This window comes from Lissotriton vulgaris, chromosome 9, assembly GCF_964263255.1.
Source record: "Lissotriton vulgaris chromosome 9, aLisVul1.2, whole genome shotgun sequence".
Classification (NCBI taxonomy): domain Eukaryota; kingdom Metazoa; phylum Chordata; class Amphibia; order Caudata; family Salamandridae; genus Lissotriton; species Lissotriton vulgaris.
Genome location: NC_141697.1, coordinates 1,096,818,543 through 1,096,845,397, shown reverse-complemented (window position 1 = coordinate 1,096,845,397; position 26,855 = coordinate 1,096,818,543). Strand labels below are relative to the sequence as shown.

The 26,855-nt window shown below is 45.3% G+C and overlaps 1 protein-coding gene across 2 annotated transcripts in view; it reads right to left on the bottom strand.

Annotated features, from left to right (window-relative positions):
• Positions 1–19,684, bottom strand: part of CEP15 (centrosomal protein 15) — a 130,789-nt gene extending 111,105 nt beyond the window's left edge. Inside the window, exon 1 of one of the 2 annotated variants that reach the window (XM_086936846.1) lies at positions 19,589–19,684. The gene's annotated coding sequence lies outside the window, so the exon portion shown is untranslated. Of the gene's footprint in view, positions 1–19,481 lie in introns of both variants that reach the window. The other variant, XM_086936848.1, reaches the window with a different exon arrangement.
• Positions 19,685–26,855: the final 7,171 nt, after the last annotated feature.

The following is a 26,855-nucleotide window of genomic DNA, read 5'->3' as shown; positions in this document are numbered from 1 at the left end:
GCCCGCCTGCTAGTGGATGCTGGTATGCCATGACGTCTTTCCTTACAGGGGTGGGGTTGGCGTTGTCACGCATGAGGTGTAGTTATGCTAATATTCAACTTACAATTTCAGCCAACCTCTCAAGGATGAGACCCTGAGTAGGCCCTGCCTGATGTGTAATTCCCTAGGGGGAGGGGGGAAGAAACCTGATGTTTTATTACAGGTACTCCTGTCTAATATTAAAGGTTCTGTGATGTTCTGTTTTCCCTTACAGAGGTGGGGTTTGGCGTAATAACGCATAAAGTGTATTAATGCATAATATTAGAGTTTGCAATTACAGCCCACCCCTGAGGAGGAGACCCTGAGTTGGCCCCGCCAGAGTGGGCTCCAGGTCTAATGTTCATTTAACCCATCCTTTTTATTACAGCTATGGACTATGGACTCAACCCTTTTTATCCCCTGTAAATAATCCCCCTTTGAAGTACTTGGCTCTGGTGCCAGTTGGCGCCGTGTTATGACGACACTGTTAATGCATTTTTGCCTTGCAGGTTGGAGATACTAAACTGCTTAATTTTCCAACTCAAATTGGTGTCCTGCCTCTTTTGTAGTGTGCCTGGTGTGTTGACTGAGGGTACTGCGTGAGTGCTTCACATGTCCTCCAAGTTTGGCCTGTCCGCTTGATGCCATGCTACCCCCTTTGAGACGTGGGCAACCCCCATTTCCAACAGGCCCCATCCTACACTTCTTTTAAATAGTAATGGTTGAATGGGTTTCAGCCCTAGACATGGAGGGATGCACTTCAGTAATTTGTTCTCAAACGTGTTAATGGTAAAACAAAGGACATAAAAAGGGAAAAGGCAAGGGATGAATGTGATTGAAGATCCTTGTTCTTAACCGTCACAGTGTGGGCAAACTATATGTGTTTTAAGAAGGTAAATTTACACATATAGATTTACTTGTGTGTAAATTTACTCTTGCACTTCGATCCATCTCTACAATTTTTTGCTATTCAACATTTTAGAGTGTAGATTTGCACCCAACTGCAGACTTGCATGTCTCCAACCCCTCAGACCAGGGGATGAAGATATCCAAGGCTGAATTTACATGTGTGTTGTGAAGTAAAGAGGTCCTCAAGGTTTGTAGGTTCCAGGAAAAGGATTTATTGTACATGGAGGAACAGCTTAACATCCACAGGGACTGGCAACAAACGCAGTCAGGCTCCACCAACTGATTAACACAGAACCTCCACAAGGGAAGCTTAGTAAGGCATTCTAAATTCTAAGAAACCTGTGTGCTGGGAAGCACACAGGTAGCATACAACACACCTCCCTCCATTAAATAAAAAAAAAACCAAAAAAAAAACTAAGAACAAACATAATCTTTCATTTTTACAGGTGGATGAGAAACACATGAACTTTTCCTAATTACACAATCAGCAGAGACATCTTGAACAACAGGATCAGTATCAACAACACCACCATCACCCAAAACTTCAGAAGCATCATCAGTGTTGTAAACAAAATCCTGTGAGTCAAGAACAGTGACAAAAGGTTCATTAGTACAAACAGAATCATTAGGCAAAACAATTTGAGAATCCTGCAAAGTACAAAAATTATCCAAAAAGTTCTGATCATCATCAACATCACATACTTGGAGAGAGGATTTATTAGAGTTAAGGAATGATTTGTCAGATCTAACTATAGATACACGTCTAAAATTCCAGATTTTCCCCCCTTCGACACGTACAGCTTTGCTGAACACCTCAGTCACTTTAACAGGATCAGACCACTTAGACCAACCTCTAGAAAGTGAATTTCCAAATTTCACACAAACCAAATCACCAACTCTGACCTTGCAACTAGACACTTTCTTATTTGAACATTTACCCATTTTCTCCTGATAAGTCTTAACACGTTCTTTCACCTTCTCAAAATCAGGACGAGACACAACAGATTTGTCAGGTTTCAACCACCAGGGCAACAATTTAGAACCAGCTTTGCGACCCCTCAATAATTCAAAAGGAGAACAACCAGTTACAGAATTGGGAGAAATCCGATAAGTGAGTAAAGTAGCACGTAGTGTTTTCTTCCAATCCAAATCATTCTTAACTGCTAACTGAATAGACTCCTTGACCACTCTGTTGAAGCGCTCAATTTGACCATTGGCCTGCGGATTATAATTCGAAACCCTCTTGTGAATAATACCATGCTCTTTAAAAAATAATTCAATCTCCCTGCTGATAAACTGTGTGCCATTGTCAGAAATAATCTCAGAAGGTAGACCCTTACGACTGAAAATGTTATTTAAAAAATCAATAACTTGGTAAGAAGTAATCCTTTCTACAATTTTCACCTCCGGCCATTTAGAAAAATAGTCAATCAAGACTAAGCCATAAACCTCTCTACAGCCCTGCAAATTCAAAGGACCAATGATGTCAATCCCCAATCTACTCCAGGGACCTTCTGAATACTCAATGGGAGTAACAGAAGTGGATAAAGGTTTAACAGTCTTGTCACTATTGGAACAAGGAGAACAGTTCGTGACCCACCTATCAACAACAGCATCCATTGAAGGCCACCAATAGTATTCCCGTAACCGCCTCTTAGTAGTTGACATGCCCACATGACCTTCATGAGCAATCCTAATTAAATTTTCCCTGACAGATAAAGGAGGAATAATTTTGTCACCTCTGGTGATAATATTGTGAAAACACATAAGTTCATCCCTGACTTTGAAGAAAGAACTCAAATCACCTGAAAGCTTCCTTTCCTCAGGCCATCCACACTTCAGATAAGTATCAACAAGACAAAGAATATCATCCTCTGACATTGCTTTCACCCAAATATCTTCCGAAATAGCATCCAAATCATTCATATTAATGTCCTTCATGATGTAAGCTACATCACATTCTTCAGAATGTTCATCATCCTGATATGGAAAAGCCAGCCTAGACATGCAATCAGCATGCACATTAAGTCTACCAGGAATATACTCCACAATGCATTGATACTCTTGTAATTTTGCTGCTAACCTGGCCAAACGAGCTGTTAAAATTCTACCACCACCCGCAGCCAGCATATTAACAAGAGGTTTGTGGTCAGTTCTGAGAACAAATTTGGTACCCCACAAAAACTGTCTAAAATGTTGAGCAGCCCAAGTACATGCTAACAATTCTTTCTCAATTGTTGAATAATTATACTCAGCACCTTTCAACGTTCTTGAAGCGTAAGAGACAATGCACTCTTCACCAATGCCTTTTTGTAGAAGGACTGCTCCTAAACCAGAATTACTTGCATCAACTGAAACAATACATTCTTTACCCACAAGAAATGGCTTTAAAAAAGGAGCAGAACAGATTTCCCTTTTTAAATCATCGAATTGCAGTTGCTGTTCATTACCCCAGGTAAATTTAGCATTTTTTTTTTAGTAATACACGAAGAGAAGACACTTTGGAAGCATAGTTTTAACAAATTTGCTAAAATATTCAGTTAAACCAAGGAAGGAAAACAATTGATCCTTATTGACAGGAGCAGGAGCTTTGGAAATACTGGCAATATGATCAAACTTTGGTTTAATACCATCTTTGGAAATCTCATGCCCTAAATACTCAACTTTCTGTTGTCTGAATTTACACTTGGAGAACTTAAGTGTTAACCCTTTTAATTGTATGTTTCCTAAGACAGCTTTGAGATTCTCATCATGTTATAATTCGTCATTGCCAAAGACAAGAATATCGTCCTGGAATGCAATTGCCCCTTTACAACCTTCCAACATTTCTTTCATTAAGCGTTGAAAGACAGATGCAGCACTCGCAAGACCGAATGGCATACGTAAATAGCGAAACATACCCTCAGGTGTAACAAAAGCTGCCAAATTCCTGGATTCTTCTTCCAGAACAACCTGATGATATGCGCTAGCAAGGTCTGACGTAGAAAACACACAAGCACCCGACAAGGTAGAGATGAGTTCATTAATTTTTGGTAAAGGGTGCATGTCAGTCCAGATTTCTTTATTTAAGCTGCGAAGATCCACACATAAGCGGAGCTCGCCATTAGCCTTAAGGGAAAGAACAATGGGAGAAACCCAAGGAGATGATTCAATGGGTTCAATGATGTTAGGTTTAACTAAACCATTGAGAATATCTTTCAATTTATCGCGATAAGCTAAGGGTACATTTCTAACCCTATGCCTAATAGGTACCGCATTGTCTTTAAGAATAATTTTGTGTTTGAATTGGGCATACTGACCTAATTTTTCCTCAAATACCTTGGGAAAAATATTCTTAATGTTATTAACAAATTCAGTATTACATGAAGTAAGAGCAAACACTGGCAGTGAAACATTAGGATCGATGTATACAGGAGGTGAAGCATTGGGATCCAGTTTGATTCCCATATCTTTTTGGTGGGGCCAACCCAAGATAGATTCTCCTTTACGAGCAATGTAAATTTTAGCATTAGTAGACCTGTCTTTAAAACCTACTTTGGCCCAAAAGAAACCAATTAGTTCAATTTTGTGTCCTGTATAACTACCAGGTTTGATATCAGGGTTAAAAAATTCCCTATTAGGCCACAAATCTTCAAACAGATCCTTGCCAATAATGGAATACCATGCACAAGAGTCCACTAACATGGAAATCTCTTTGCCATCAATGTTGAAAATACTTGAAGGAAAACCTTTGCAATTATCTGAAGAAATACATGACATACAGTTGAATTCACTAAATTCTTCAACTGATCCTTCGTCATCAAAAGAAATACAATTAACTTTTTGAGACGAACGACACATTTTCCCAAAATGTCCCGACTTTTTACATTTAACACAAATCTTATTTAAGGCAGGACAATTCCTGAAATTACCCACATGTTCAAAACTTCCACATCTATTACATATAATAAATGTACGTCTATTGTTAAATTTGTTGTCTTTCGTAAACCTATCTTTTTTGAAAGTAGAAGGAACAGGTTGACTTTCGACAAGTGAAACTTCAGGTATAGACTCTTGAATTTTGACTGAGAGACTTTGACTTTGACCTCTTATTTCAGTAACAAACTTTTCTGATTGTTCAATACCTTTCGTTATATTTACTACAGCTTTCAGTGAAGTCTCAGTACCTAACCACAATCTTTCTTGTATTTTCTTACTTTTAGTTTTCATCATTATTTGATCGCGAAGAACTTGTTCATAGTTGATAGTATCGAAGGCACAGGATCCAGCTAAAGCACGCAAAGCAGAAATATAGTTCTCGATATATTCATTATCTTTTTGAGCTCTCGAGTAAAACTTAAAACGTTCCATAACAGTATTGACTTTTTTGCCAAACCTAATAGTGAGTTGTTTAACAGCAATATCAAACACATCAGATTCAGCATCAGAGTCTTCTAATGGAGGTAAATCTGACAATTCTTTAATGCCTTGACCTCCTAACGACAAGCGTAAAAGATCTAATTTCCTTTTAGAAGAACAACCATCTTCTTCAAGAACATTTACATATGCTAAAAACATGGGATACCACAAATCCCAATCCATTTTGGGATCTCCAGCAATAGGCAAAAAATGAGGTGATGAAAAGCAAAACAGGTATGTGGAGGGTCGGGGGGAATATTTATTGACCTTCCTGCTCGTTCCCCTATCCCAAGATATATAATACACACAAGAGAGCAGGCAAGGTCTGACATTGGTGTGTAACTACAATGGCAATCGTGAGGCACTAAAGGGGAGTGCATGAGAAGAAGGGTGGCATGAGTTAGGGACAATGTGTCACTAAAAGGACCAGAATAATTCCCATCAGACCACCCGTGTGGTGGAGTTACGTCACATGGGAATCAATGATCATCCCAACCCGAATCTGACCATATAGTGTCGATCCGGGAAGGTTCGTCAAAGAGATATGGTCCTGTTGTGACACCGGAAAGTGTTGTGAAAAGACAAAGTGCAGTGCTAAGGAGAGAGTGTAAAATAAAATTGGCTACCTGGACACCACAAAGCATTGCAAAAAAAGGGGTCTAAGTGTCAAAGATTAAAAACACGCCAAGTAGTAAGACTACTCAAAGGCGCTATGTAGTGCGGTCGACATGTTTCAGCTGTTCGAGCAAATGGCTCAGCTTTCTTCAGGACCTTTAGACAGGTAAACAGCTACTGCAACTCCATATAATATGCATAGATGAAAGATAATGCACTCATCCATAGTTACATAAATACCAGGAACTAGTATGCTTAAAAGTCCACTGGAGGGAAGGAGAAGTGTCTTCTTCCTAGCAAGAGTTAGCAAGCTTAGTAAGACATTCTAAATTCTAAGAAACCTGTGTGCTGGGAAGCACACAGGTAGCATACAACAATGTGTAAGGTAAACTAGTAGCTTTTCACACATAGAGGGAGATCACCACCAGCCGAGGAGAGAGCTCCCCATGGTAAAGTATAGGGAAAAACATAATCAATCAATCAATCAATCATGGGGTTGGTAAAGCGTTCTACCCCACCCGCGAGGGTCTCAAGGTGCTGGGGGGAGGGAAAGGCCGCTCTGGTCAGTCGAAGACCCAGGTTTTGAGGGCCAGGCTGAAGGTGTGCAGGGCTGGAGAGCGTCTGATGTCTACCGGGAGCGTGTTCCATGTTATGGCTGCGGTGTAGGAGAAAGCCCTCCAGCCCGCTCTGCTTCTGTGGATCCGGGGGTTCTCTGCAAGGGGGAGGCCGGCAGAGCGGAGGTTCCTCTTGGGTGCGTGGAAACGCATTCAGTTGTTGAGGTATTTGGGTCCGATGTTGTTGAGGGATTTGTAGGCGTGGGTGAGGCGCTTGTAGGGAGCTCGCGTAGGAGGGATTAGTTGATTCCAGCATAGAGGGCGTTACCGTAGTCAAGTCTGCTGGTGATGAGTGCGTGGGTGACGGTCTTTCTACAGTCGGGGGATCCACTTGACGGTTTTTCGTAGGGTCCGGAGGCAGTTGACACTAGCGGAGGAGATTTGGTGGTTCATGGAGAGGGAGAAGTCGAGGATTATTCTGGGCTCTTGGTGAGGGAGAGGATGAGCTGGGTGTCGTCAGCGTAGGATATGATGCTCAGCCCGTGCTGTCTGACGATGGCAGCGATGGGCGTCATGTAGATGTTGAAAAGAGTCAGGCTTAGTGAAGATCCTTGGGGAACTCTGCAGATAATTTAGGTGGGGTCGGAGAGGAAGGGGGGGAGCCTGACCCTCTGGGTTCTGCCAGAGTGGAAGGATTGGATCCAGTTGAGGGCGTCCCCCTGTATTCCCGCGTTGTGGAGCCTGGTGACTAGTGTGCGGTGCACGACGGTGTCGAACGCTGCGGAGATGTCCAGGAGGATGAGGGCTGCGGTGTGGCCCTGGTTGATCAGCATGTGGATGTAGTCGGTGGCGGCGAGTAGGGCGGTCTCGGTGCTGTGGTTGCTGCGGAAGCCGGATTGGGAGGGGTCCAGGATGCAGTTTTCTTTTATGAAGCTGATCAGTTGGGCGTTCACAAGGCTTTTGGTGATTTTGGCTGCGAAAGAGAGGAGGGAGATAGGCCAGCAGTTCTTTAGGTCATCGGGAGCAATGGCAGTGGAGGCTCTGTGGAGGATGTGCGGGGGGCACGGGTCCGTAGGAGCTCCTAGTCCTAAGTGAGTTTTCTTCATGGTTGAGGAGATGAGTTCGACGGAAGCAGTGTCCCAGGTGGTGATGGTAAGCATGTCAGCGGTTGTGGGTGGAGGGGTGTTGGCACCTGTAGGCTCGCTGAAATTGTCGTAAAGGGTCATGATCTTCAGGTGGAAGTAGGAGCCGAGTTTGTTGCAGTTTTTGGGCTGGTGTGATTTCGGTGGCTTCACATGAGGGTTTATTGAACTGCTGGATGACGTTGAAAAGTTCCCTTGTGTTGGATGCGTTGGTCTTGACTTTTTCACTGATGAAGGTTCTTTTGGTGTCCCTTATCAGCTGGTGGTAGTTCTTTATGGCGATCTTGTGGTTGCTGTGGGCTTCCGAGGTCTTCTGGTTCCGCCAGGTTTTTTCGAGGCGTCTGCAGGTGCGTCTGGCTTCTTGGAGTTCGGTGGTGAACCAGGCAGCCTTGGGAGGGCGTTGTTTGCCGGTCTGCCGGAGAGGTGCCAGCTTGTCGGCGCAGCTGGCGACCCAGAGGTGGAATTCCCTGGCTGCAGCGTTGGTGTCGGAGGTGGCCTTGGGGAAGGAGGCTTGGGAGGAGGGTGGAGATAAGAAGTTCCTTGGTGACTATACTCAAGTTCCTTTGAGGCGGGCGCGGGGCTGGTTTGGGTGCGGTGCTGGACTTGAAAGTGAAGTGGACGCAGTGTCCAGGAGGGCCGGTGGTGTGGGTGAAATGGATGTATGATCCTTCCGCGAAGATAGGTTTGAGGGTGTGTCCTGCTCTGTGGGTCGGGGGGCTCACGAGCGGTTTCAGTCCCAGGTTGGCGAGGTTCTCGAGGAGAGCGTTGGAGTCGGGGTCCTAGCAGTTTTCGAGGTGGAAGTTCAGATCCCCGAGCAGGATGTAGTCAGTGGAGGTGATGGCGTGGGATGTGGCGAGTTCGGTGATGGTGGTAGTGGGCTGGGCGCAGGGTCCTGGTGGTCTGTAGAGGAGTGTGACCCGTAGCCTCATCCTGGGGTTGGTTTGGATCTGGAAGTGGACTATGTTGGGAAAGGGGCTGCTAGAGGTGGAGAGTCGGAGGGCGGTTTTGTGTGCGATGGTGAGTCCTCCCCAGCGGTCACCGTTATGGAGGGGAGGGAGGCGGGCTCGAGGAGGAGGCGGGAGAGTCTGGTAGGGGGGCAGGGCTAAGGAGGAGAGGAGCATCAGAGTGCTGAAGGAGGGAGGCGCTGAGGGGAGCAGATGAGGCAGAGACCTGTAAAAGAAGTGAAAAACAGTTCACAGAACCAAAAAGTCACACACAGCGCTAGTCAGAAGGCGTGATATCCAAGTGCTCAAACACCTGTGGCAGAGTCGGGCGCGAGGCTCGAACTCTGCTGCTGGGGCTGCTGTCGGCGGTAAACTACTGGCGGAGCTGCCAGGGAGAGTGCTGCCTGGACCGAGATCAGGTCAAAAAACGCGCTCCCACGCAGCGGTTGCCGTTATGAAGGGGAGGGAGGCGGGAGAGAGGAGGAGGCGGGAGTGAGTCTGGTAGGGGGCAGGGCTAAGGAGGAGAGGAGGGTCGGAGCACTGAAGGCGGGAGGCGCTAAGGCGCTGAGAGGAGCAGACGAGGCACAGACCTGTAAAAGAAGTGAAAAACAGTTCACAGAACCAAAAAGTCACACACAGCACTAGTCAGAAGGCGCGATATCCAAGTGCTCAATAACCTGTGGCAGAGTCGGGCGCGAGGCTCAAACTCTGCTGCTGGGGCTGCTGTTGGCGGGAAACTACTGGCAGAGCTGCCGGGGAAAGTGCTGCCTAAACCGAGTTCAGGTCAAAACACGCGCTCCCCCGCAGCGGTCGCCGTTATGATGGGGAGGGAGGCGGGCTCGAGGAGGAGGCGGGAGAGAGTCTGGTAGGGGGGCGGGGCTAAGGAGGAGAGGAGCGGAGCAGCACTGAAGGCGGGAGGCGCTAAGAGGAGCGGACGAGGCAGAGACCTGTAAAAGAAGTGAAAAACAGTCCACAAAACCAAAAAGTCACACACAGCGCTAGTCAGAAGGCACGATATCCAAGTGCTCAATAACCTGTGGCAGAGTCAGGCGCGAGGCTCGAACTCTGCTGCTGGGCTGCTGTCGGTGGTAAACTACTGGTGGAGCTGCCGGGGAGAGTGCTGCCTGGACCGAGGTCATTGTTTAAAAATAACATATTTAGAATATCTTAATATAAAATAAAATTGTAAATAATGTTTTAATTATTAATATTGCTCTAGAACTAATATAAAACTTACAGCACATGAACGCAAATAAAAACCTTATTAAAAATTTTTTAACTGTAACATATATAATAATTTATAGTTTTCATAATTTATTAAAAGACTTAAATACCATGTTAATATTTATTATTTATAAAGTATAAAAGGCATGTTTTGCATTCATTTAAAATAATGTAATTATTTCAATTATCAGTTTCAGTTTATAGTTTATTGCGCAGTTAATTAAAACCAATGCAATACAGTACACAATAAGAAAGTTAAAATGCTCATAAAAAAAAACATGCGTTTAAGATCAATTCTATACTATAGAGCGATATGCATAAGCTATTCAACATAAAAAAATATATTTTGCCTGCCGCCCACAATAGGCCGTTCTGTACTTCTCATCCACTTTGTAGGCCTGTTAGCCTATTCGTATTTCCCGTAAAATTCATTAAAGTTTACAACATAGATGATTCATCAATGTAAATTAAATCATATGTCCTGTTTGTAGATTGTTCATGGGTCAGTTTTTGGTAGTTTTTTTTCCACTGCTTTTAAAAATTTCACGAAGCTGCAGCTCAGCTGAGGGTCCTGTGCTGAGAAGCAGGTTAGCACTGCACTCCTTCGTGTGCGTACACCCTGTAGAATAAAATGGCGTTTCAGCAGGAGCTTCCTTTCTTCTTGCAGTTCTTTACACGAGCATAGCAGATGCATCATGTCTTCAGCCCCAATGCCACATAGCCTGCATAGTATTCCTGCTTTCGATCTCAGCCAGTGAGGGAGGTGTAGGATGCATGGTAGCAGGCCCAGTCTGTATCTTAAAAAGGACAGTTTGGTTTTTTTCGTATAGCCTAGACCGAGATAAGGCTGGGGGGCTTGTGTCAGGTATGTGTTTAATACCATCCATGCATGAGATCTTTTTGATAAGGTGGCTTTATCCTCGACCCATGACTGAAGCTTGATCGATTTCTTCACCAATTTATTTAGTGATTTGTGATCTGCAGGGGACGCCCAGAGTTCTGCCAGCCCAGTGTTCACTATGCTCTTTTCCAGATATTTTGCTGCTGGTGAGTTTTGGGTCTGCTCTAGCTCTTTCCATAAATATTCGTTCAACGTTCCTTCAGTCGTTTTCCTTACTTTGTCCCATGAGCAGATATATGCCCCCTGTCGTGCCAAAAACTGTGACCGAATACCAAACTCCAATCTGATCTGTGCTGGGGAGGTTCGCTTTGGTAGGCTGAAGATGATTCTATATGCCGACACGATTGTACTGTCAAGTGTTACGGCATCTCTGCCTCGGTGGGCCTCACTCCCATAAGTCAGCGTTGGTAGCAGTTTGGCACGTATCACATTCAGTAAAGGGGTCAAAGAAGGGCCGGAGAGGTTGTTGTTTAGTGTTTTTAAAGAGATTGCCAGAGCGAGGCCTTTGCCTCTTATGCTGGCCCTTTGTTCGCTGAATTGGCCACCACTGTCAATTTTCACACCTAGATATTTGTACGACGACGTGTCTTTAATGCGGGTGTTATTCCAGAACCACGAGAAGACTTTCTTGTTTTTGTTCTTGCTGATTGTCATTGTTTGTGTTTTCTCGAGGTTCACTGTTAAATCATTTAACTCTGAATATCTCTGGGTCGTATTTAAGAGATTTCGGAGCCCTACTCTTGTATGGCTTATTAGCACCAGGTCGTCTGCATATAAAAGGCATGGTAGATTTAGGCCTCCTAATTTTGGCGAGTGTGAGTTGCAGTTGTTTAATAGGGGCACCAAGTCTGCCAGGAACAGGTTGAACAGTGTGGGGGCCAACACGCAGCCCTGTTTAAGGCCGTTGTTTGTTTGTATCCGCCTTGACAGCATTGAGCCGTCCCCCACCTTAATCTGAATCCAAGTGTCTGTATGTAAATTAATTAACAGCTCCAACAACCCTTTTGGGATACCCCAATCATTGAGTTTTGTCCATAGTAGATTGCGGTTAATGTTGTCGAATGCCGCCTTATAGTCAATATAGCAGAGGTGCAGGGGCATTTTTTTCATCTCTGCCTTATCTATAAGCATACCCATAGTCAGTATGTTTGTTGTTGTCCCCACTGCTTTAACGAAGCCTGTTTGATTAACAGGTATAAGAGACTTCCTCATGGCCCATGCCTTTAGTTCTTCCAGTATTAGACCTGCAAAATACTTAGCATCATTATCGATTAGGGCAACTAGCCGGTAATTTTGAGGAAGGCCTCTATCCCCTGCTTTATATATGGGGGCAATGATGGAACCCTTCCAAGTGTCTGGTAAGATGTTAGTGTGCCTGATCTCCCGAAAAAGGGGTTCAAGTGCCACTGCCCAATAATCCATATCTTGTTTGAAGAGGACGGGCGGAATCCCGTTTGGACCCGGCGCGCCTTCCCTTCTTCCTTTCTTTATTTGCCGCTTTATTATGGGTTCCAATAATATATGATCTGCGTCCCCTGGCGTGTCCTGGTCAATTGGGCACCTTTGTAACCTATTACCAACGTCATGGGCTCGTACAGGGAAAGGTTTGCTCATATTCTGATTGGCCGCCAGATCACGGTTAAAGTGATTTTCGAGATATACTGCCCAAGTTGCCTCTGTGATGTTTGATGTAATCTCCATTTTTGCAGGGTGCGTTAATGAATTTATTGTTTTCCAAAAACTTGCACCGTCATTCTTTTTTATGTCCTCATGAAGTATTGCCCAGAGTTGTTCCTCTATAGTTCTGTTTGCTTCCCACTTTAGTTTTTTTAATGAAGCTTTTAATTTAGAGAGTTGATGCAGCTTCCCTTTGTTATTTTCATCCTGCTGTACTGCTCTAGTTAACTTAGAGATTGAGTGTTTCATTTCTTTTATTTTCCCTCTATATGCTTGGGGAAGGGTGCCCAGCTTGTTCGTCCTTGTGCGCCCTTTTGGCTTTGTTGCATATTGTCCCAGGGTAGTAGTAAACTGCACCCATTTCGCTACTTCATTGGGGCCTGTGCGCTCCATATAATGTTGCTTTGCCAGGCCAATCAAAAATTCACCCATTGCGGCCGAATACTTGATCTTTTTAAAATTTACGGTGTAGATGGACTCTTTAGGAGCCGTCGAATACTCGTAAACTGGTTTTGCAAGGTCCATAGTGATTTCCTGAGGACAATGATCACTATCTGTCTGGTTCCCTATCCGATAAGATATTGTAAATTGGAAGAGTGAAAGTGACATGAATGTATAATCTAGCGTACTATTCGCTATTCTTGAGTGAAAAGTTGAGGCTGGCGGGTTATCCCCTGCAAACCTGCCATTTAATGCCCTGATGTTGAAGTTTTCTAGTGCTTCGAGTACCTTCTTTCCCAGTTTTGATTGATTGGCTGTTCGTGGCTTGCCTTGTTGTGGCAGGGCCCAGAATGTATTTTGTGCCATGATACCCTCCTCTTGTGTTGTTCCCATAAGATTGAGGTTGAAATCCCCAGTGAGTACTAAGTTCGCTGTTTTTTCCCCCATAATGCACTCTTCTATGTATGCATATAACTCCTCCGCTGCTTTTTTCTTTCCTTTGGGGTGAATATAAGCATTGACCAGGATGCAGTTATTAATTGTTTTGCCTTGTCCTGTTGTCAGAGACAGGTTAACTGCAAGTGCAGCTGTCGCCGAGGGCCCGATTTCTTTAGCCATCGCAAAGCTAGTTGTAGCTACATATATTACCAAACCTCCTCTTAAGTGACCGTACTTGGCTAAGCGCTTTGCGCCGGAGAAAAAGCGTAGGTACCCCTGAAGGTGCGGGGGCTCGGCAAGCCAGGTTTCTTGTAGCGCAATTAGATCAAAGGATCGAATATAAGCTATGAAGTCCGAGTCAAGCATTTTGGATGCTTGCCCATTTATATTCCAGGAACATAAACGCAATTGATCTTGTAGGTGCTCCGTTGTTGTCCGCTGCACTTGTCAATTACTGTTTGTTATGGTTCTCACGAACCGTCTTTGTTCCTGCCACCCATTAAGGGCTTGTTTTCCATGTCGTTCCCCGTGAGTGAATCCAATGAACCCTTCCCTGTCAGTGCGGCTTGGCCCAACAGCACCCCTTAGAACCGAGATTTTACTGCCTTCTGCGTACTCCCTCAGGTTCAGGCTTCTCTCTGAGCACAGTATGTCCGGGTATCGTGGCTTTGTAAAGGGTTTCAACGTGATGCCCCAGTTTTTAAAAGTCTCGGATTCCATAAGGATCTTCTGTGCCAGGTCTACCGAAGCCCAAATTGCCTTCGTCGCTTCTTTTCCTGTGCCTTCCGCAGCTATAAATTCAATAGACTTCAGGTCAGAGCTTGCCACAAATGCCAGTGAAGGGATATGGGCCAATAATCGCAAGATGTTGCCTCTGTTAAGGATATCATGACTTCCTTTGGAGGTAAAATCAGGGGTGAACCATATGGCTTCCGAAACTTCCCCTTGGTTGGTAGCACCTCCAAATACGTTGTCCGTATTTAGTGTTGCTGTCTGCTTCGTATTGCCTATTGTATTTACTGATGCCCGAAAGCCCTCTCGATTGTGCTCCCATGCTGAGCTTTGATCCCTTGCACGTTCAGTTGGATCAGAGATTTCACAGCGTGGAAGCTGCATTTTTAAAGTCAGGGCTACAGGGGCGATTGTTGACATTGGCTGGTCCACTTGTAGATAAGTTGACACCGTTTCTTTAGTGATAGCTGATATTTGGTTTTCAGTGAGTCCTAGATCTTGTCTTCCTGTTTTTTCTCCCCTTGGGCTTGTGAAAGCTTTTGGGCTTCCCATGGGTTTTGTGCAAGGCTGGATATTGTGCGTTAGCTGGTTCCGTGACCCAGGGTCGGCCAGTGAAGTGATGGACCCAGAATGTTGGGGCACCGCGGCTTGATTACTTAGTGAATCAGCTGCTATTTTCACTGAGCTTTTATTTGCCTGTTGGGCAATGTCTTCAGATGTGCCGCCTGTTTCATCGTATTCACGATTTGGGGATATTCCTTCCACCAAGTTACTCGTGCTTTGTTCTGCGGTCTTAGTTTGCCCAAAAAGTTGCCTAAAGCCTTCACGTTTAGAGCAGAGCTTATGTTTTCTCCCTTTGCGTTTTTTTGCTCTCCTCTGTTTGGCATTTAATTTATGGTTTGTGTCTGCATCGTCTTTGAAACCTGCTGATAGAGGCGTTATTGGCTTCATCCTGTTCTCCCCTGTGTCCTGGGTTTTCTCTTCCGTCCTTGAGTGATCATGGCCACTGGTCTTCGATGTTTGATCATGCCGTTTGGCAACAGTATCCTTGCTGAGGGTGGCGTCAACATCAGCCGCCCCTGTTTGTGCAGTAGGCTCTTTGCCGGGTCCATTTACTTTTGGGCAACCCAGTATGTCGCTGCTGATCTTCTGGCTATGTTCGGCAGATCGTTTGAGATGTACGCATAAGTCTGACATTAATGTTGGCAGGGTGGCCAGTTTGTCAATGATTGGGCCACATTCGCACTCATTGCCATTTCTCCTTTTGGTATCCTCAAGTTGGTTAAGTTTACTCTGAAGAAGCGAATTTAACGTGCCCAGCTTCCCATCTATTGCAACTACAAATACTGCCAGCGTGTCTAACAATGTTAATTGGGCGTCCATTTTCTCTGATTGGTAGTGTGCTGCGTCCACCAGAAGTTGTACTGTATTAAGGAGACTGGGCCATGCGCTTTCTTGCCTGGCCTGAGCTGGAGTTGCATCCTGGTTTCCATGACACTCTTTGAGCCCCGCTTCCTGGGGCACGGGAGGCATTTTGAAGGGTTGTGCTATTTCTGGCCCCACCATTCCTGCTATATTTGTCTGCAGGTGGGCCATTCCGCTTTTTGATGTCTCACTGGCCGTCCTACTTGTGCTCAGGTCTTTTGGGTAGGCCGCCATGAGTTCCTCCCACTCCTCTTTCCTTAGATAAGAAGAGATTTCGATCACCTCTGGAGAGCAATTCTTCTGGCTTACATCTATATTCCGGGTCCCTTCTGACGCCTTGGGTGCTAGTGTGGGTTCGTTGTTTGTTGTATCAAGGACTACTAATGAAGGTTCCATCTCTAATGACCGTGCTGGTGGGGTTGCAGTTCCCGCTTTGCTCATGCTGACATTCTCGATGTTACTGTTGATGTTAGAGATCTTCTTCTCCAATTTTAATGGCAGCATTTCCATGGCGTCCTTTGGATGATGTATTTGTATTAAATTGGCGTCTATGGTCGTTTTCCGTCCTGCCGGGGTACCTGCCATCTCAAATTTTTGCCCCATTTTGATATTATTGCGCTGAGGTGTTGAAGTTTTTTGGGGTGGTGTTATAGATGATATACTTTTGTCTCCTCTGCTATTGCCGATGCTATTACTGTAGCTGTCGTCCAATCGGGGCCGCTTATCTCTGGGATGGTGGTTTAAGCTGGATTGGAATGGTTCAAGAGGCGGTTGAAGGCCTGATACTTTATTAATCTTTGAGAATAAAACGTCCCCTGGATTCTTTAGAAAACAGAATTTTGTATAGATTTTAGGCTGGACCAAAGTTATGTTCATTTTATTCCCCCCTTCTTTATTCGTCGTTTTTCTTGTTTGTTTGGTCGTGGCAATTTGGACCTGTTTTTGCTCCGTTAACTCACTTGAGACTGTTAGGTCAATTGTTTCTGGTAGGGGGCTCTTCTCTATAGCTGTGGACACGTCTGTCTGAGCCTCAATCTCCCCCTTAGATGGCTTAGTCCTTTGTTTTCGCTTGTTTGGCCCTCCTTTATTCATTTGGCCCCCTCGAATCTTGCCAGATCTCATGTTAGGCTGTTGACCCTAGGTTGCAACCGATCAACAGACGGTGGAAGATGGAAGGTGGAAAGTGAGGAGCTGGGGAGGCTTAGGGTGCACACTGGCCGTGATTTTGATTTTGCTGTCTCAGTGGCAAACCACTAGTCCTTTTGCGCCCCCCCTGCACACCCCACACCAATACGCCCACACACCACTCACCGGTTTAGTCCAGGTGTATATCCGGTCCCTCCCGGGATGGTCTAGTGCTTTTGGCGCAGTCAGTAGCTTCACGGGCTGGTCCGTGCAAGTTTTGAACTACTGTGCTATAGCCGGGTTGTCGGTTTGCCGCTGCTGACTCCCGTTGGTGGCTGAGATCACCACACTGCTCATCCCTGTACCGTAACTGCTCCACTCCGCTCTGCCCTCAGCGACAATCTGGCCACATGCTCTGCTCTGCGCTCCACAGAAACTTGGGCTGCTCGGACCTCCGAGTCTTGTTCCTTTCCAGTCTTGTGGCTTGTGGCTTACAGAGGAGCAGGCTTGCAGTGGAGGTGGGGGTGGAGGTGGCAGTGGGGTGCTGTTGTCACAGCGCTCAGCCCTCGGCCCTTGGCCCAGCTCAGGCCCAGCTCAGGCAGCGCTCGCACCTACCCACACCTGCACGCCACCGCCGCAGCCACTCCTCACTCACTCACTGTTTGCAGCAGGTTAGGCAGTCGGGCTGTCCGCCGTGAATGGAGCTGCAGGCAGATCCGAAAAAAACGGGCGCGGTGAACCCTTTATCCTTTCTCCGTTTCACTCCCCTGCAGCCCCCTTGGCCCCCCTCGGTGATGATGGTAGCAGGAGCAGGAGCGGGAGCGTCCGTGTCTCGCTTCGCTTGAAAGTATGGCGTTCTGACGATCGTGCTGCAGCTCGTGAGCTCCCTCCAGTGGTCAATTTCAATTATATAAAAAAGGTGAATTGATTTTTAAAATGACAAAATATTTAATTTTTCCTTTCAAATAATGTTTTACCACTAAAAATGATTTTATATATATTTGATTTATAAGTCAAACTAATGTAATCCATGTAATATTATTTCCCATGGGGTGTCATATTAATTCCCTGATTCCATTATGTTTTATGGGTGTGAGTACAGTACCTGTGAGTGGCCATGGCTAACTCCAAGGACGATCTGGAGGATATCCCCTACAGTTCTGGGACCATTTTAGCTGCAGTAACTTTAGAAGTGCCGTTTGTGAATAGCAATGAGCTTATTCTTTTTTGGGTGAGTGTTTTCATATGCCTGTCCCTCCAAAAATCCTTGCTTACCCCTACCTAAACACCTCTCATTTAGGAGTAAGTACTCACCATTTTCCACCACTGCTGCAGTCTTCATATATTTAGTATCAAAACATATGCCTACGTGAGCAGAAATGTCTGCACACGACGGAGTTTTTTGCACAGAAAAGACACGAGAAGCAGAAGTCTCCACACACAAGTTTGTGAATTACATTTTGTAGTACCTGAGTGGTGTTACTGTATTATTCCTAATTTGTACTACAAATATAAGGTTTTGAGCTTGGGCCCAATCTAGTTGAGATAGTCCCAAATTCCGAAGCTCTGAACTTGGTTTGATCAAGTTTTAAACTACTGTGAAGACTGCTTTGGTTAATAGTGCTTGCGTGAATAGTGCTTGCGTGAAGATTTTACTTATGTAGAGGTTTTCTTACATTCCCACAACCCCCTGCTTTCCAAACAATTACCTACCTCTCTGCCCCTGCTTCCGGACAGGCGAGCCAAGGAAGCAGAAAATGTCCCCTAATGACCATACATGTTTGGGACAACCTTGCTTGTGGAACCGGAATTCTTCCCCACTGACTGGCTTTCATAAAATCACCGAAGACAAATTTTTCTTTAGGACACAATTTTACTGCACACTTATCGTGCTGTGCTGGCCAACATCAAAAACTGATCTGACCGACAGTGTAAGAGTACATTTTAGAAACTATTGCAGGTGTTAATACTGCCATCATATGAACTGACTAGTTGGCACGCATATCTCTACTAGAATGATTTTTCTTTTAAGGTTGTTTAACCGAAATAAAGAATAATGAATGAGAATGATTTTAAGGGGTTTAGATGAGGTAATAACTGGGACGTTCAATCGGCGCGTCTGAGAAAAACATTGCTTTTTCAAGCGGTGTCACTCTTCTGGCAACACTACTCCCAAGTTGTACATGGCCCAGATTACTACAGAGCAACATTATAGTTCTATTACATCGTTTGGTGAAATAAAATAGCCGCCTATGATCATACAATTTAAGTAGAGAAGCTGCAATTTATTCTGGTTTCACATTATACAAATCAGCCAGTAAACGAGTATCTTAATTCCTTTCCTTATGTTATTGACTATTACATTTGAATGCAGTTTTTAGATGGCGAAAACATGGAGCACTTTATAATGTGAGCACTAGTTCCATTAACACAAGATTACTTTATTGTTTATAGTCAAGGGGAGATTTTATTATTTGCCCAGAATCACAGGATGCGGAGCTATAACGCTGAAACAATTAAGCCTGTCTCTCCAGTTCCAGAGTCGGCAGCACTGGAGGCAACAGTGAGGGACGGAGGCGGGCAGGAACCATATGAAAGCTCGGCTCTTTATGGGCTAGAGGTTCCAACTGGACCCCTCTACCTAAGTCAGTCAGGCTTCAGTCTCGAGCATTTCGCTGCTCAATCACCTCCTGGTGAGAGCAGCGCAGGAGTTCGGCCCTCCGGCCCCCGACCAAAGAAACCGGGAGGGGTAACTCCACAGGGAGTTAAATACCGAGATGGCGTGAGGCAGGGTTTTTGTGAAGGGATAGGATCGAGCTGTACAATGCGTCCGGCAGAGGAAGCAATGTAAGAATTTACAGACTACTTTACAGGCTTCGTGTGTTTGCAATGAGTCGTGGAACTTGTTTAGTGAAGGGCGACGCATGGACCCGCGTACTGATAAATTGGAGGCGCAGTCATGCAGAAGGTAGAGATCATGGAACAGTGAAGGCGGCGACATATGCCACCGCGGCGCGCCCTCGTGAAACATCTGCCGCTTCTTACCGTTTAAAGACCGAAGGAACTGGAACTTAAGTAATTAACGTACTAGACTTCGTACAACAGGAAGTGATGTCCTACATTTGTGTATATGTAGGTATGGAAACTGAAAGGAAATTACGTCACGAGGCATCTACAGCTTAGTCGCCGACTAGAGATAGGTATCTGATTTTGTGTTGCAAATGTATCGGCCATCTTAGCGTTGTGCGACAGTGAATTTACTGAAAGGTAAGCCCTCTATTGGTTGCAATTGAACGAAAAATGAAAGCATTGCTTAAACTGTATTAAAATAACATGAATTTGGGTGCTTGACTACAAACTAATTAATGCTGACGCCAGATAAAATTACAATTTTTCGCCTGTTGTATCCTCCAGTTGCCTCCCTTTCCACGATTGGCTATATTTGCAATACCAGGCAATGATCGTCTCTCCTAGCACCACAAAGTGACCCTGCACTGGCGTTTACCTCTAGACTTACTGTGGTCAACCTAAAAACAAGCATGCAATGCCAATAGGTCTGGCTTTAAAATATTGTTATATTGTAATGTGAAGTATTAAAAGTAGATGGTGTGGGAATGGACATGAATTTGTGTAGAAGCAAAGAACTGTAGAATAATATTGCATACATGCCAACATTTTAGTTTCCACATTGATTAGTACTGACGCAGATGCAATTTCAGCTAGAATAAAGATATTTTGGGCTTCAAACATCAGGAGTCTCACGCCTGTAACGGGTCCATTGGCATGATGTGTTTTAAAATGTACCTTACTTGCTCGGTGCAGCTGCAGAGTGTTCACATCTCTCGAGTGTGAGTCAAGGCGGTTAACAGTGGTGCGGCTGCCTGTGAAACTTCTAAATCAAACTGCTTAGCCTGCCCTGAGGCAGTGATGCTGCCTGAGCCCAAGAGAAGATTCATAAATTAATATATATGTTGATCAGGCCGCCGCGGCCCTTAGTTTAGTGCAGTGTTGAGTTGGCTGTTGCAGTGTTGCCACTTACCAGTGGGCGGGCCGCGGGACGGACACACACTGATTTATTTGGGCGGGCTGGATTTTGGTTCTTCTGAAGAGGGTAGGGGCTGTGTGAGCAGCGCGCAGTAGCATGTGCAGATTTTTTTCACATGGCCACGCCCCAGCATAACCACTACAGCTCACCACGAGTCATCCTCGACTACGTTGTTGAGGTCAGCCCGATCTGACCTACGACAACGTTGGGCAGCCAGCCTGTGCAGGCGTCGCCGCATCAATCAGCCAGTAGTACAGTACTGTGACTGACTGGCAGCAAGCAGCACCAGGCCACCGCTAAATCATACTAATCAGTTATTAAACTGAACAAAGCCAGTGCAGCCAGTGTGTGTCCCTGCCGGCCCGCCCACCACGAGTAACAGTAAGAAGTTAAGCAGTTAACACCTAACTTACAGTACTAGCTAGCTAAGCTAACTAACTATTCCAATATACTGATAAATATGCTGTGCCAAAACCAACATTGTATTTTCTTTTGGGTGGCGTGACGGTCCGGTTTTAACTAAGATCACCGGCATGGAGGGAGGCAGCTCTCCTCCGGCGGCTCCATAAGAGATACGATTATTACTAAGGATCTTATGATTCATTCAGTTTCACACTGAATGTGAGTGCCTGGCCTAGTAGTAGTAGTAGCCGCCACATCTGCCGGGCGCTGCCCGTAGCAGCCCAATCTCGATATAGAGACTGCCGGGTTTAAGACAAGTATGTAAAAGGCCAATGCCCTACCCGACCAGGCCCCATCCCCTGGCTCGCTCACTTGTCCTTGTCCAAACATCGCAGCTGGCTTGCAGCCGGGCACGAACTAGGTTTCCAAGTCGATGACGAAACACAGTTTGGATTCACACTTTCACTTTCTCAAGTGTGCTTACCGTCGCACTCAACAAAGGCTTCCCTAAAAGATAGGCAGGCAGCGGCATTCCCTCTTCCTTCCATAAGCATTACATTTATAATAAAAAAGCAGGCAATTACGGCAGCCAGAGATGTTACACTACCTCAGCCGCCCCAGATCGAACATGAAATAATCGGTCTAAATCCACACTCTTAAAATAGCACTTGCCAACCTGATTTTATTTGACCTGCACCGCGTCTGGTTTTAGGAGATGAAGATAAGTCCAAAAAGGTAAAAGAGCCTGTAGTTAGCCACTTTGAAAAAAGTTCTGAGACTCCACAGCTGGAAGCAATTCTGTAAATCACATTATAGTCTATGTAAGTGTTTCACTCCCCCCTCCAAACACAAAGGGTTTGTCAGGACGTGCTCCGCAGGATCTGTTCGATGCTAGTAAGGGTCCACCTCCAAACGTTACCAACACCCTGAGTATAAATATACAGGGTGTTCGAACCATCAGGCGAGGGATAAAAAGGAAGGAAAGGTTGGGAACGGCTGGGAAGGAGATCTGAAAAGACAAAAGACACAAGGTAAGACAAGATACTCAACAACTGACTGCTCTCAATAATTCTCGCTACAAATATCTATACCAGGCACATAATGGAAATGAACCTCTTCTAGTTCTTTAGGCCACCCTACAAAACAATGGCATGTTAGAAGAAAATCGGTAGATAAGGACTGTTACGTTTCATCTCTAAATACCCTTTATATGATTGCAACCATAGCATACCATAGACTCCAGCCGGACCCTATGACAGTGTATAGATTTTCCCTTCCTTTCCAATGTGCCAATCTTAAGGGAAACAACTTAGATTATTGTCTATTCTTCCACAATGTAAAAAGATCAAATAAACGGAAAGAAGAAAAGGACCCTTAATAACTCCTTAAAGGTCTTTAAATGTAAATGCAAAAAGGGCCCGTGATAATGCTTGACAGACGAGCAAATTAAATTGATACAACTCTTCAGTCTCTTCTTGGAAAAGAAAGCAACAGAAACTGGAAACGTGTAGTTGCGACCGCTACTGCGCTCCAGCAAAAAAATGATATAAGGTGAGGATACCAACCGGCAACACGTGGTTGTGACCACCACCGTGCTCCGTTCCCAAGACTCAATTGAATTCACCAAAGGTAGCGCGCAGTTGTGACCACCACTTCGCTCCTAAAACTCACAAGAGACTCCAACTTAGTAGAATGCAAAAACGAGGTATTTTCCACCTCCTCGCTCTTTGTCAAAATAAAGGGAAACAGCGGCGCGTAGCAGAAAACTACAGCATTCTGCTCCAAAGTCTCACAAACGCCGACTACAAATATATGTATAAGGAAACAGCAGCACGTAGCCGATAACTACAGCGTTCTGCTCCAAAGCCTTCCAAGCGTTACGAGAACATACAAAAAGGAAACTGTAAACAAGATACGGTAGCGTTTAGATGACACCACAACGCTCCGCTCAGAAGTCCGGAAAGGATTACTCACAGAGGCAGATCGGCACAAAACCATACCCGGCAACTCTTTCGTGCTCCGAGGACGCTCCTCCTACCTCGAAGTTCAAAACAGGAACTAACAGAATTAGGCGCATCCTCCGATGCGCGAGGCTCACCTACGTACATTCTGCCCCATGGCCTCCTGGGACACGCAGTTTCTACACATAAGGCAGGCGCAATAGGGTCCGACCTCACAGGGTTAGCTGAAGTCTCACCCATTCCACTAATGACTGGCTGTTATAATTAACCCTTGTTTTTTTTCCAGCACAGCCATTTAGCTCACTGTTTTTCTTTGTGAATATTTGTTATAATACAGCAACAGAAACAGTGAACATTTAAAACTTCTCTTTTGGTGGAATTACTTTGATCATACATTGCACTGCTGTTTCTGTTCATTCATTCTTAAAAGTGCACAGCACTCACTTTTCTAAGGTGCTCGTTGAACAGTACATAGTCAAGTGTGCCCCGATGGCGGGGTCCAAAAACAATTATGTATGCGTCTACGAGTTACAAAAATTATAAACTGATGATGATGGTCGGTCGCTCCTGTGAAATAATACTCCGTCGGCCATCCAAATTTCTGAGGGGTGCCACGCCACACATAAATCTTGACTGAAATAATTGACTCGAGCGCATGGCATGCGCTCCAAAAGAATTTTTATTAAAGAGGAGTTTGGGCTCACAGACCCAAAACTTGGCAGCGAGACATCTTTGACTCCATTTGAGAGGCACGTGGGCACTTCGCTGTCCCTGATACAGCTGCTGTCCTGAGCACTTCTGTGAGAGACTCCTCACTGCAGTCCCACTGATGATTTCATTTATTATAACACAACACTGAGAGGCCCATTTTTGGGTGTGCCTCGATGTCCTGTTCGATAATTCTCCAAATATATTACACACACGTTGCAAATTTCATCCATAATGTTACTGTGTGCAAATACTCTCTGAGGCCATGCTATCCTCGAAAGACCATCTTCTCCTCTCTGTTTAATTTCTTTCTCGCTCTGCCTGAGGCCGCATACTTACTGGTCCCTTTCCACACTCTTCTCATGCCTGATCACCACCAGTGTGTTTCATTTGTAACAAATTACCTTCATCATTTTTAGCAGCGCCAGTTAGACAGTTGCACTGTCTAAATTGTAACCACTTAAGTGTATAACTAAGACTCCAAGCCAACCTCTTCCCAAAAAACATATCCAGCAAGGACAGTGATTGATCATATTGCACGTAGCCATGTTCCCAGTAGGAAATTCTCTTCCGGCTGATATGTACTCCCGAGTGAACTTCGAAGAGGGTAGGGAGGAAAGGGTAGGCAGCAGAGATAGAGACAGAGGTATAGAGGGGTGAGCCGTGAGGTCAGATACCAAGAGAGAGAGATGATGACGGAGCAACAGATGGGTGAGGAGAGAAGGAAAGATATATAGAAAGACAGGGTGTTGAGGGACAGGTAGAGCAAAAGTAAAGAGAATCAGAGTTAGAGGTAGACGGGGGGTGTGGCGGTAAGAGAGAAAAATAGAAGCGAGTAAGAGAGAGAAAGAACACTAAGGACTCTGCTGTTATGCTCCCAAACACGGCATTACACGTCTGTGATTGTTCAACAACTTTGAGCTATTTTTGTAATTTTGACTTCAACAAGGTTGTGGTGAAGATGTACTCTATTTTGCTGCATAGAAAAAATATTTCTCAAGTGTGTCCGGCAACAAAACTCTATTCCAAATTATCTATAATACTTTAGGCCTTGGATTCCTACTTCCGAATGTCATTACATTGAAGTTTATTTATCAAATGTGTAAGTTTGATGTGTTAAATAAGTCTGCGCAGGTGCTCACGCTCGAACATAGATGTAAAGGTATCACTCACTACACCTAATAGTAGCTACAACACACATCTGTTTCAGGAAGCTCAACAAAGAATCCCTGCCAGCACAGCATCTTTGGGATAGGCTCGGGAATTGGAATAGCTTGCATTTGTTTCACTCTTCTTACTATTAAACACACAGGCCTGGCCTACATGCTGCCTGAAAAGTGCCCTTGAGAACTTGCTTAACCCAAGGCACGGGAATGCTTTTCCTATCTGGGTAAGTGAGTTTTCCCCATTTCGAGGGAGACCAGCTAACCTCACCAGCCCATTCCTGAGATTGCCTGAAGGTAAACTGCCAACCATACCAAATGTATCGGCAGGAGTAGGGTCCCTATTTGCAGTGCCAGTTGAAGATGTGGGTGGAGCTAATAGAGTAAGTGGGTGGAGCCAGTGTAGGGAGTGGGTGGAGCCAGTGGGTGTGGGTGGAGCCAGAGAAAAGTAGGTGTGGCCTCCGACAAACATTTTAGCTCCTGCACTTCATATTTTACAAATTAAGCACTGGGTTAGACTAATGCATTCGAGGGGGGTTAGACTAACACATTCGAGTGGGGTGGTTGCATCATGGCATTAAAATGCATTAGTCACACATTTGTGCCTCAATGTGACCTCCGCTCTGCTAGAGAGAAGCTGGGAGTGACCCCGACCGTCACGATCCACTAGGAACAGCGCAAGTGATGTGCACACTGCTGGAAGACTCGCTTGCACTGGCCTCAAACTGGTGTCTGTTTGTCAAAGTTTATGTTTTAATAATTGACTCACATGATTCAATAATTATTTAGTAAGCAACTTGCAATTGCTCCTGCCTGGAGTTGGAGTGCCACAGGCAGGCTCAGATGAATGTATTGATTAGCAGCTGAGATCCCACCCCATCTGCATCAGAGGCGATACCATGTCAGCTGGCCTGTGCAACCAATATACATCCTATCCAACAGTGCCTTTGCTTGAATTCAGAGAAGGGCGTCACCTCACTGGTGTAGTGCTCTGACAGTTTGACAGCCGCGGGGACATGATTCTAATGCAGACCATGGGCTTGATCTGTGTTTTCATTTTTGGGACCTCTCAGTTTCCTGCATGGACATACAAAGTGACTGTCGGTGAAAGGGTCCATCCGGTCGGCGCAGGCAAGATGACTTTAATTTCAAATTTCTGCCACAGACAGTCTGGGCCAACATTAATTGCTGCTGCCGCCAACAGAATTAAATTAAAGGACAAGAAGTGTCCTCAGTGACCCTCTCAACACGTGCTACCGTCCCCTGCTCGTGGGGTTGTTTCCACAGTCCAGTGATAGTGAGAGCAGGCACTGAGTGTAGACACAAGGCATCCAAGCCATGAGCTCTCACTGTCACTTAAATATACATCTGCAGATTAGATGCAATGCACTATTGTACTGCCTGCAGAGGACCCTCTGCATTATCTCTTTCAATGCGCCAACTGACTCCTGTCTCGAGAACATTACAGCACTACCTGACCAGCTGTGTGCAGTGAGTACAGTGACCAGCCGAGGGAAACAGATATTATTTTTTCCAGCACTGTCACAGTGACTCAGAGTTGGTAAGTCAAAGATAAATATGGTGATTAATGTTCCTGCTGGAGAGCGATCTGAGTTTTCTCTAGTGCCAGTTTTGATTCACCGCCTAAGCCTGGTCAAATTCTGGAAGTCGGATCCCAGGAGCTTTTTAGCGGGAGGAACCTAGACAGCAGGCCATCTCATGGTTGAGGGTTGCCGGCTTGACTGGCCAGGGCGAGTCGGTTCACTTATGGAGCTTTTTTCCAGAGTTGCTCAAAACTTCTCCAAACCTCTTGTATGTATGTATACTTGTAAAGCGCACTGTTACCCCATCACTCGGGGCATCCTGGCGCTGTATACCGCTGGGGAACCAGTCCTGGCTTTCCCTGTGAGAGGGCACCCCCAAGGTGAAGCCAGGCATCCCTGGCGCTGCTAGGGCCGTTGTGGAGTTTAAGCAAGCTATTGCCCAGATTTGCAGAGTGGGACCTATGGTTAGCGTAGGAACCTAGGCGAGAA